The following is an 11,868-nucleotide window of genomic DNA, read 5'->3' as shown; positions in this document are numbered from 1 at the left end:
GCTGGCTGCTCAGTTTCCTCTTCTCATTTTCAGTAACAGGTATAATAATACTGGTTGATTTTACGAGGTTGTTGTCGGGATTATAACAAGGAAACACTGATGGAGTGCTTTGAACACTGAAAATGCTGTGTATGTGCTAATTATGAGGACTATTAGGATCAAATACATGATCATAAAACAGAGGAAAAATTTACTTGAGATCGTATCCTGATTCACTTAATAGAGTTATAGGTTTTCTCAGCTGCCAGCTACAGAGCCATTCGCATCTGATCTATCGCCATTTTTGTTCTACCGGGGGGGGGGGCACTTTTGGATTGTCTGCATATTCTATCCAGTGTAAAAACTTGACCAGGCAAGATCGTGGGCAGAATTCAGAATTCACTGCTATTCATTGCCAAATTGCTGGCTGGCTGGAACAAGAAAACAGAGGAGGGAGGTGAAGAAATTCAAGTAGAAGGAACCACAAGGATACAGAGGAGCACAGTGTCTTGCCAAGAGTGGAGCTAATAAAAGTTCGTCAGATTTTTCAAAATGAGGATGCGTCTTTCATTCGGACTACTGGGATCCGGTCCAGTAGGTGGCCAGCAAGCATCTCCTCCAGCAACCCCTTGCAGATGTAGACCAGCACCTAACTCCGACTAGGATCCTGAACCCACAACACTGTTTTGTAAATACCCAGCAGCCCCTGGGTAAAATTCTCCAGGGCACCTTTAAGTTTAAAGAGACAAAGAAAAAACAATGGTGCAGTGAGAAAAAATTCTTTATTACAAATATCAATACCTCCGCATGTTTTGCACCAACGTGCTTCAGGGGGATTAAGGAAAGGCTAACAAACTTCTTATCACTATTTCTCTTCATTATTTTTTTTAAAATGTCATACGACTGATAAAAACATGTTTTAAAAATAGTACTTCTGAGCATGTACAGAGTACGCTTAAATTATCAAGAATCACCAAAAACACTACTAGAGCCAGTTTGGTGTAGTGGTTAAGTGCGCGGACCCTAATCTGGGAGAACCGGGTTTGATTCCCCACTCCTCCACTTGCACCTGGCTGGATGGCCTTGGGCAAGCCGTAGTTCTGATAAGAGCTGTCCTTGAAAAAGAGCAGTTTCTGTCAGAGCTCTCTCAGCCCCACCTACCTCACAGGGTGTCTGTTGTGGGGACGGGAAGGGAAAGGAGTTTGTAAGTCGCTCTAAGACACCTCTGGGTAGTGAAGGGCGGGGTATAAATCCAATCTCTTCTTCTTCTACTACTAGGAACTCAGAATATTATGTGAATTATTACATGAATGTACAAACAAGAGAACTCCCAAGCTATTAATTCCAAAAATTATTTCACAGAATGAACAAACCATTTTTAAATTTAAAAAATTCTATACTGGCCTGTAGAAAACAAATGCAGCAGCACTCCCACTAAACCACTTGGGGGGGGTTTACTATTCCCATTCTACATTTATCTAAGTCAAAGCCAGCCAGGAAACATTTTCATTTAACCCATGTGGTGCCAAGGTTGTCAACTTCAGAATCCACTCTGCTTCCCTTCTAAGAAGAATCTTATTGTTCTGGCTATTGGATCTATATATAGCCCCAAACAACACAGTTGGACCATGATAATGTTCTATAAAATGTACTCATGGAGGAGGAGGAGGAGAAGGAGAAGGAGAAGGAGAAGGAGAAGAGGAGGAGGAGGAGGAGGAGGAGAAATCCTTTTAGGGTGTACTGGGTTTTTTTATCATGTGAGTTGATAAAATCCTTCACGGAGCTTGTGAATCTACAAAAGGTACAGTTTTTAACAGGGAAAATGATCACTAGGTAAAATAGATCCTGGTACACCTTAGCGTGGTGAGGGGGGTTGTGTATGTCCGTGATGCTGAGAGTAATACCATCAGGGATCTAAACTCCTAGCAGAGTCACTGAAGGCGGAAGGGTCACAGCTGACACACCAGACTAAGATGCTTCTACTCCCTTTGGGGATCAACAGCCACATCAGCAGAAGAGAATGGACTGTCCCAACAGTGATGGGGCAGAGGAATCCTCAAAGGGGAGCTACTGCTACTTCCGGCAGCAGTAGAGGAAGGTGACACTGGCCCTTTCTGCAGCTGTCTTTTTCTTTGGTTTCTGAGCACATCTCAATCTTCCGTTCCTCATTCCCTCCTGCTTTCACTGCCGCTTTGCGTCAGGGCTTCTTCTTGCTTCTGCATTTATTTTAGGGGGATCAACACTCTGACAACTTCCAGCACACTGTCGCCCTGCACTTCCCAAAAGTGCTTTTGCCACAAACTTTTGTTCTGTTCCATTTTGAAATTGATGCTACTATTTAAAGTAACTTGTTTCTGCGAACATTTAAGGGCTGCCCACTGCCCTCCCCTGTTTCAGCCTCTTTCTCTTTGGTCTATGTTAGGCGGCCAATTTACATGATAACAGGTTTCCTCATGGGAAATTGCTGGACATTTACATTTGTTTAGAGTCCGAAGTAGTTTGGCGGATGGGAGAGCTACTGGAAAAACCAGTTTTTCAAGAAGCACTTCTAAGCCAAACAGACTTCGATCACAAAAATTACCCTCAAAACAAAGCGGATGCATGTATTGATTGTTTGCATTTTGATTTGACACTAAGCATTGATAACTGTATATTATCCCTGGGTTATTATTCCCATTACATAATGTTAGTGAACATTGCCCTGTTAACACTGAAATGCCTCATCCACTCAATGTCATTTGGATTTTCCTGGAAGAATTCCTGCCACCATGTTGCCCTGCAAGTGCCTTGCGCAGCCTTTATAACGCTATGGACTATGGCTGTGAGATGAACTGTGTAATAAGTGTGCCAGAAACTGAACTGTGCAGTAGCCCGATGATGGTGCCATCCTTCCGGACTGTAGACACATGACCAGCTGAGGGAAGCCTCGCACTGAAGCAGTGTGCCAGCCAGACGTGGACCCACAGTGCTCCTCACCCCTGCATCCATACAGGAGGCAAATCAACCTCCCCGATGCCAGAAATACATGGCAGCCAGCAAGCAGAAGCCATGCTTTACACCAGAAGCCTGAGTTTTCCTGCAAAGGACTCCATTGAAAGACGTCTTCTCCAGCACGCAGGCAGCCTCCCCCCCCTTCTCCTAGCATTACTGCACATACTCATCCTCAAGTTAAACAACAGAACTTGGCCGTGACGAGATTACCTGAGCAGCCAAACACACCCACCGTCCATCAAGATAACGATAATGCATATCACCAGATCGTTGGCTAACCAGGCACCTGGAACTACTACATTTTCTTTCTCTTTGTCTTAAGCCATCCACTCTAAGAGGTGTCATTGTTAGCAAACATTAAATCAATTGCCCAACACTTAATTTCGTTCTTTTGGCCCATTAAGGAACTGGCAGTTTCTAGTATCTTCCTAGGGACTACTTGCTTGGTGGCTCACGCCCCAAGATCCTCTTAGGGTATATAAGAAGAGCATCTGCCCTTTGTTTGCTCTCTCTTCTACTGCCTACCTAACCGACCCTACCTGACTCCATTCGTAGCGCTGTCTGGAGTCTACCACGTGTGCTGCTGGTTTCCACACGACCCCCTTCCCTAGTATTTTCCCCATTTTTTGCTGCAGGATCACCTTGTCGCGTCCGACAGGTAGAGTATCACCCCACCAATTATACTTCCTGCTAATACAACCGTCGCTATACGATTCTAATTCCCTAGCTCTATATTGTTTGAATGTGTGATTGTTTTATTTTTGCAAGTATGTGTGAATTACTTAGTAAAAGAAATCATATTTAAGATCTAGTCTCCTGGTCTATTTCTGGGGATCTGAATAAATTGGACTCTGGTATACACAGGTCATACAACATATTCCAGTCTTTATAGATGCTTTTTTCCCCAGTCCAACACTGATGTTATTACAAGTGAGACTGCTTCCCAAGCTACACACCTGCTCCTTTAGGGGAAGTGCAACCTGGAGTTGCCAACCTCCTCGTAGTGAGTGGCGATCTCTCATTATTACAACAGATCTCCAGATCCAGAGATCAGTTCATCTGGAGAAAATGCCCGCTTTGGAAGGTGGACTATGGTGTTATACCCCATGGAAGTCCCTCCCCTTCCCAGAACCCGCCTTTGTCAGGCTCCACCCCCAAAATCTCCATACATTTTCTAACCCAGAGTTGGCAACCCTAGTTCTCATGGAGGTGGGGGATAGCCCATTTCCAGAACAGGATATAACCCATTTCCTGGGTCAGACCTTCCCTCCACCATTTGCACCTCCATTTTGTCAGGAATAAGCTTCAGTTTATTAGCCCTCCTCCATTCCAACACTGCCTCTAGACGCACTAGCAAATGAACATCATCTGCATTCCCAGCAATAGGCCTCTGTTGATTCAATATTTTTCTTATTGTTCAAAAATCCCTTGTGACAACCAAAGGGGAATGCTAGAAGAGTGGCTCTCTGTCCAGATTTCTATCATATGTTCCTTACTGTCGTCGTTGGGTGAACAAATGCTACGTCTTTAGGGCCACGGCTTTAAATTGCATAATTGCATCCACCCACCCGAGTCGTGAGCCCACAAGATAAATGTTGCTGATTTAATAGACTCTGTGGAAGATCTAACATGGACGAAGATGCCACTTTAGCTCCACTGGCTACAAGCAAGCGTCTGGCAATGAACCTCCACTTGTTTAAACAAACCTTTCATTTTATTGTTGCCAGAGCAGGTGGCAAACCTTTCCCTCTTAAGCAGGAGCAGACTTGCCATCTTGCCTATCTCACACACATTCACTTGTGGGAACTGATTCTGGAGAGATGCTGCTGAAAAGGCAGGGCTGGAAACTGCTGAGTCAGAACAGGTTGGAGCGCTTCCTCCCCCTTGGAAATATTTTTTTGCACCTTCTGGCCAGGATTTGTATTAAGCAGATAAAGGAAACCGTCAAAATGTCCCCACCTTCCAGTTGACAACTTCAGTAGGTGCTCTTACATACTTTTGCTGGGCGGCAGCGGTAGTATGTTTTTAAGGAAGAGGCTAATTGAGATTACAAATTCCAGAAAGACAGCTGTTTAGCATAGTGGTTAGCATGCCAGACTATGACTCTGGGCAGCCAGGTTCAAATGCCCACTCAGTCACGAACCACACTGGAGAAGCAATACAATGCAGAACTCTTCCTGTCTAAATCCACTGAAATCAGCCATCACAACAGGGATCCCCAGTTTTTTTGAGCCTGGCGAGCATATTTGGTGGGTACAGCAGGACATCTTTGGTGGGCACAGCAACAAAATGGCTGCCACAGGAGGTGAAGCTGGCCACAAAATGGCTGCCATAGGAGGTGAAGCCAGCCACAAAATGGCTGCCACAGCTGTGGTGTGTGGTGGCCGCTGCTGCCAAAGCAACATTTAAAAAAATCTGCACAGCCAAGAAGATCTCCAATAGCTAATCTAGGTTTGCCAGCCTCCAGGTGAGGCCTGGGGATCTCCCGCTTTTACAACTGATCTCCAACAGACAGAGATCAGCTACCCCGGAGAAAATGGCTGCTTTGAAGGGTGGACTCTATGGCATTGTGCCATGCTGTTATACGCGCAGTTTATGAAACACTTTGTACTCTGCCACTGACTAACAGGTTTAACTTAATAGGTGCACTTTGCACTTCCATGGTGCATATGTTAAGTGCCATTTATGCTTCTAACATCATGAATGTTTTCAGGTATTAACTTTGGTTCATTTGTGACTGTTGTTTGGAATGGATGCATGCTGGGAAGATAAAATGCTGAAGCCTGTGACCTTGCTTGTTATGGCCAGCTGTAACTGCGCATGTCCCTGATGTCAGTCAGCTTGCATTAGATGGAAACCATACTACATGATGTACCCGTATCTATTACATTAGATACTTTTTATCACTTCATAGCCTGGGAAGAAGAAGGCCCATTGTTCAACTGAAGGAGGTATAGTTTTGCCTGAGAAAGTACAACCTACAGGCCTGGGCCCAATCAGAATGGTGTGACGGATATATGACAAAGTTTGATGGAACCAATAATTATGATTTATTTCTAACTGTCATAGGGGGTATAAAACCCTATGTCTCCCATTGTAACCTTAGGGAGAGCTGTGGGGTCCAAAACCTTATTGGAGCTGCACCTTCCTCCTTTGTTGATCAATAAAGTACAAGATCTGATTCTGCTTTACAGGATTGTACTGAGTGTTTTCTCAAATTGGGCTGGGGAAACACACACACTCAGACAGGATTATTTTCTGTACATCAATGCTGAGGCCCCTCCCCTCCCCAAACTCCGCCCTCTCCCGGCTCCACCCCCAAAGTCGCCAGGTATTTTCCAACCCAGATCTTGCAACCCTAATCCAATCAGAAGCCTTGCTGGGCAAAAGCCCGACTTGGCCCCACCCACTTTCTAAAAACACTTGGCACCATTGGCACCACATTGGGGAGCCAAGATCTACACGGTCCTGAGCTCTTTAGAAGAAGCGTGGACTATACGGCTGCCAAGCTCCCAGCTCCCATTGCCCACTCCTGCTCCAAGCGGCAGTGGGAGATCTTTTTTTAAAAGGCAGTATTGGTGAACTACTACCATGTTTTCCCGAAAATAAGACCTACCCACAAAAATAAGGCCTAGCAGGATTTCTATGCATTTGTGGTATAAGCCCTAGTGTGTCTTCTTGAGAAAAAAATAAATATAAGACAGTATCTAATTTTTGGGGAAACACGGTATGTCAGAGGATAGACTTGCAATAATGGGTTTAAATTACACGTGAAAAATTATCCTTACAACAACCCTTTGAGGTAGGTTAGGCAGAGTGTGTGTGACTGGCCCAAGTTCACCCAGCAAGCTTCCATTGCAGAGCAGGGATTCGAACCTGGGTTTCCCAGATTCTAGTCCAGCGCTTTAACCACTATACCACACTGGCTCCTTTGTAGACTGGAGCTACAGTAGGCACGTTGGATGTATTCTGCAGCCACACCATTGGTTACCGATTAGTTTCTCGGTTCAGTGCCATGTACTGGTGATTACATACAAAGCCTTCATGGCCTAGGACCTCCTTGTCGACAGGACCGCCTGTCCCAATATGTCCGGTTGCAACAGCTGGTCTTGTCTCTCAACCAAGTCTCCTGAAGGTGCCACCCTGCCTAGGAGTAAGAACAGGAGCTGCCCGTACCCAAACATCTGGCTCCCACGCTGTGGAAGAGCCGGCCTGACAATGTCAGGAGGGCTCCCACACTTCTGTTGTATTGCAGAATGTTCCAGAGGGCGTTTTCACAAACGGAATAGGGACCTGGCAAAACGGAAACATGCAGGAGGACACTTTCTACAAAGGTAACAGTGCTGGAATTTTAATTGCCTATGGAAATTTTAGGCAGTTCTCTGCTTCCTCCACCTTCATCCTGCATTGTTTAGTGGCTGCATTATACGTTCTTGGATGCTATGGAAAAATTCCACACGTACTGCAGTGCAGCATGCTTCCTGTTGTGCTAGCACTTCTGCTTGCGCAAGAGCTCATCAAAAACCATTGATCTTGCGCAAACAGAAGTGCTAGCACAAGAGAAGATGTGCTCTGCAGGAGAGACTCTCTAGCACATATGTAACCATCAAAGGACCCAAGCTGCTGTCTTCACCACGCCTTATACATAATTCTGAACCAGGTCATCGCGTGTGGATTAATAGATCTGCAAAATGGAGCTAGGGAAAAATAGTGGGGAAATCTCAGGGGGTTTTGCTGAAAAATCTGAAATCTTAAAAAACAAAAACGGAATTAAAACTGAGCTCTCAATGGCCACTTTGGAGGTTGCTAGGCAACCACAACAATATCACTCAGCCTTCTAAGCCTTTGTTTCTGTAAAATAAAGCCATAGGGGGAGCTCCTAGAGGCCAAAACAGCATTGGAAAATGTCCCATTCCCCCTTCTGTCATGTCCCCATCATGTCCCTATCATTGTGGACTTGCTGGGGATAAGCTCAGCAGCACGCACTGGAGACTCACTAACCACCCAACTTGGCCTGCCTGATAGTGGCAAGCACCACACAACACATCCCAGTGGCAGTGGCTACTGCACAACTCAACCAGATTTAACCCAGAGGGAGGCTGCCAGGGTAGAGTTGCCAACCTCCAGGTGGTAGCTAGAGATCTCTTGGGATTACAACTGATCTCCAGGCAACAGAGATCAGTTCACCTGGAAAAAATGGCCACTTTGGAAGGTGGACTCTCTGGCATTATACCCAATTGAAGTCCCTCCCCTCCCCAAACCTCACCCTCCTCAGGCTCCACCCCAAAAATCTTCAGGTATTCCCCATCCCAGAGCTGGCAACCCTATGCCAAGAGGAGGAAAAGCTGGACAAAGGGGGGGAAGGTAAAGGTACACTGGCTGGTGGGTGGAAAAGAGAGAAGGAAGCAGAAAAAGTGGAGAGGCTACGGGGGCTGCCAGGGAAGGGGAAGAGGAAATAGTAGGGAAGGGGTATACAAGGGAAAATGAGACCCCCCCACACACACACAATTCCTTAAAAGTTCTTTTTCTCTAACTGAACTTCAGTTGGATCCAGTAATTTGTTAAATCTAAGCTATTATGATTGTTTGCGTATAAGTGTGTATTATATAGTATATACTGTTTTATTTCTTTTGCTCTCTCATTAGAGGACCAATTTTTACTGCCTTGTCCATTGTAAGTATTATACTATTTTGCATTGGTATAACAACTGTAATCCACCTCGAGTTTCAACAAGAAAGGTAGCTGATAAATACAGTAATTAGGTAATTTAAGAAAATAACTCTGTCCTATGCACGAAATGGTCTAGAAAGCAGGAAAGTCTAGAATACCGGAAGGGGGGGATCGTGAGAAAAAGACAAGATATGACAACACACCAAAAGCTAAATGAACAGGAATTATTGTATTTTGAATCCCAACAGCCACTGCAGAACTGGGCCATTCAAGGAAAGCCAAAGTAAGTACCATGGGCCAATTCCACCCTGGTAAACCAGTTCATGTTTACAGGGGTGAAATTAATTCATAGAAATAATAATTTGCTGTATTCCTTCCCTAGCCTGGAAGGAAGAACAGCCATTGTGCACCATCACGTTGAGTTGTGGCTTTAACTACCTGCAGAGGCAGTTATTTGAAGCCTTCAACCACAAGATGAGGATAGCATTACTACTTCCACCTCCACTTTGTGGTGAGCAGGTCCATCAATGGCTGGTAGCCACAATAGTGAAACAAAACCTTTACAACCTCTCATTGTAGGCTGGCCTAAGACATTTTGCTGGCCGCTGTCAGAAACAGGGTGCTGGACTAGAAAGAACTGTGACTCTTCTAAAAACAAATTAAGCATATTGATCTGTCTTGTGCTGCCGTGTTAGCAGTCAGACTCCTCCTCTTGCTGAGGGGCAGGTGAAAACCAGTGTTCCCTCTAAGCTGAGTTAGTGTGAGCTAGCTCACAGTTTTTTAGTCTCCAGCTCACACATTTCTGTCTTAGCTCAGGCAGGATGGCTCCAGAACAAACTAATGTCTGCAGCAGCCAAATTGTTTGCTCACAACTTTAATGCCAGGGACTCACAAAGTAGAATTTTTGCTCACAAGACTCCACAGCTTAGAGGGAACATTGGTGAAAACCCATAAACACACATACACACACACTAAAAAAAATCATAAATGGCAATGCACTGCCTGGTCTAAAATGACACAAAATGGATGCCATCCACCAGGGACAAGTCTGGACATATAGTTTAGAAGTGTGGGAAAGAGCGGCTGTCCCGCTAACAACCCCCTTCCCACCCTAAAGAGATGCATAATTGAGGACAATGGGTCTCCCAAAAAAACTATCTCTTCGATTAACCCCATCCACACCCAGACTCCCTTCCCCTCGCCCATTTACCCTAATTAAGTAACACTTAAACACTTAACACTATTCACAAAACCTGGCAGCTTTCCTATCTGGTTCTTAGAGGATTATCAAGCACCATTAGCACCTACAGTCAACCTCAGGTAAACCCATCAGGTTTCTCCAAAATTACTGCTCATCTCCGAAAAACCCATCAAGTCATTACTTTTGAGGCAAACATGTCTAACTGCCCCAGGGAGCATTTCCCCCTATAATTGTAGCACACTGCTCCATAGCAGGGGGGTGGGTGTTCTCTGCGCCATACCTCTCACCCCCAAATCCATTTGGGTCCTTTCTTCGCTCTGTGAAATGTTGGTCATTTCACTGTTCACTGCTGCCTCTGTGGACCTCGGTCTTCAAGACTGGTAACTATAGTCTTTCCTGAAATTGCTTTCACCTATCTCCTCCCTGATGTCCTCTTAGCTAGCTTTTGTGTTTTACATGTTTTTGTATGTGTGTACTTTGCTCTTTCATTCCTATTCCAATAAAACCCATTCCAGTTGAACACCTGACTGATTTCGAAAGTTCTCTGAGGGAAAGATCCCCATATGCATAGGTGGAGAATCCCAGTTACCCCTTCGCGCTTTTCTCCTATAAAGCTAATTTCCCTCAATTAAATAGGAGACTGCCTCTTTGGGTAACAACTGGGCATGGCAATTATTACTATGCAGGGAATGGAGGCAGATAATAAGGGTGGAGATGTAGAAGCATCACTAATGCTATACTCTGCCCACTGAGAACTTGTGTGTGTTTTATACATAAACAATGTCTAATAAAAAGAGTGTTCTTAATACTCTTCTATAGTATTATGGATTCCAGACTGCACCAACCATCCTCTAAGGTGAAATGAAATAAGCAAAAAAAGTTTAAAAATAATTTTCCCAGGTTTCATCCCAAGCAAATATTCCATTCACAAATACAGCAGACATACTAATTTCCATATTTTCTTATGCCACAGGGCAAATGAATTTCTTAACCAGTGTTAGCTGAGCAGCTGTATTATAGACAAAGAAGTTTTAAATTAAGATCTGGTTGTCACAGTAACTTTTGACATCGAGCTTTCCATGTTATTGACTCTGTGAATGGCTTTTCTTGGAGACGGTACCATGTGATCCAAAGGGCATGCAAAATTTTCACAGCCATTTTCGTTGGCCAGCAAAATGGAAATAGAACAAAACAAGTGGAGACCTGCAAGAAACTTGCGGGATGGTTATCTCATTCGTCACACCTTTGCTTCCTCTCCTCACCCCCTACCTCTCTCACCCTATTTCTCCCCTCTGCCCCCCTTTTCTTACTCTCTATTTCTCCTCCATGCACATGACTTCCTCTCTCTTTCTGACCTGTCATCTTTCTCTTTGTTTTTCTGCCTCCCCACTTCATCACTCTTTCTGCCCCCACCCCAGCATTCTATCTTTCTGCCCCCATCACTCTCCCAGCCTCCTGCCTGCTTCCTCCCCCACTCGGTGGAGCAGCAGCAGCAGTGGTGGCAGTGCTCCTAGCTACCCACCTGCTTCCTCTCCCCCCACAGCAGTAGTGGCAGTGTTCTGGGAATCACAACAGATCTCCCAGCTACAGAGATCAATTCACCCTAGGACTGCCAGCTCCATGTTGGGAAATTCCTGAAGATTTGGGGGTGGAGCCTTGGGACAGTGAGGCTTGGGGTGGCAAGCAGCCTCAGCAGGGTATGATGCCATAGACTCAACCCTCCAAAACAGCCATTTTATCCAGGGGAACTGATCTCTGTCGCCTGGACAACAGTTGTAATTCTGGGTGATCTTCAGTCCTCACCTGGAGGCTGGCAATTGTGGTTCTCATGGAGGAAATGGCTGGAGGGTGGAGTCTATGACATTACACCAGTCCAAAGTTCCTCCCCTCCTCAAATCCCACCCTCTCCAGGCTCCACCCCTCAAATGTCCAGGAATTTCCCAACCTGGAGTTGGCAACCCTATTTCCTTCCCACCCAACAGCCAATCTACCTTTATCTGCCTCTCTGTCTTCAGCTTTCCATCTCT

Source organism: Gekko japonicus, unplaced genomic scaffold (assembly GCF_001447785.1).
Source record: "Gekko japonicus isolate JY-2015 unplaced genomic scaffold, Gekko_japonicus_V1.1 scaffold503, whole genome shotgun sequence".
Lineage (NCBI taxonomy): Eukaryota > Metazoa > Chordata > Lepidosauria > Squamata > Gekkonidae > Gekko > Gekko japonicus.
Note: the sequence above shows the minus strand (reverse complement) of the source record.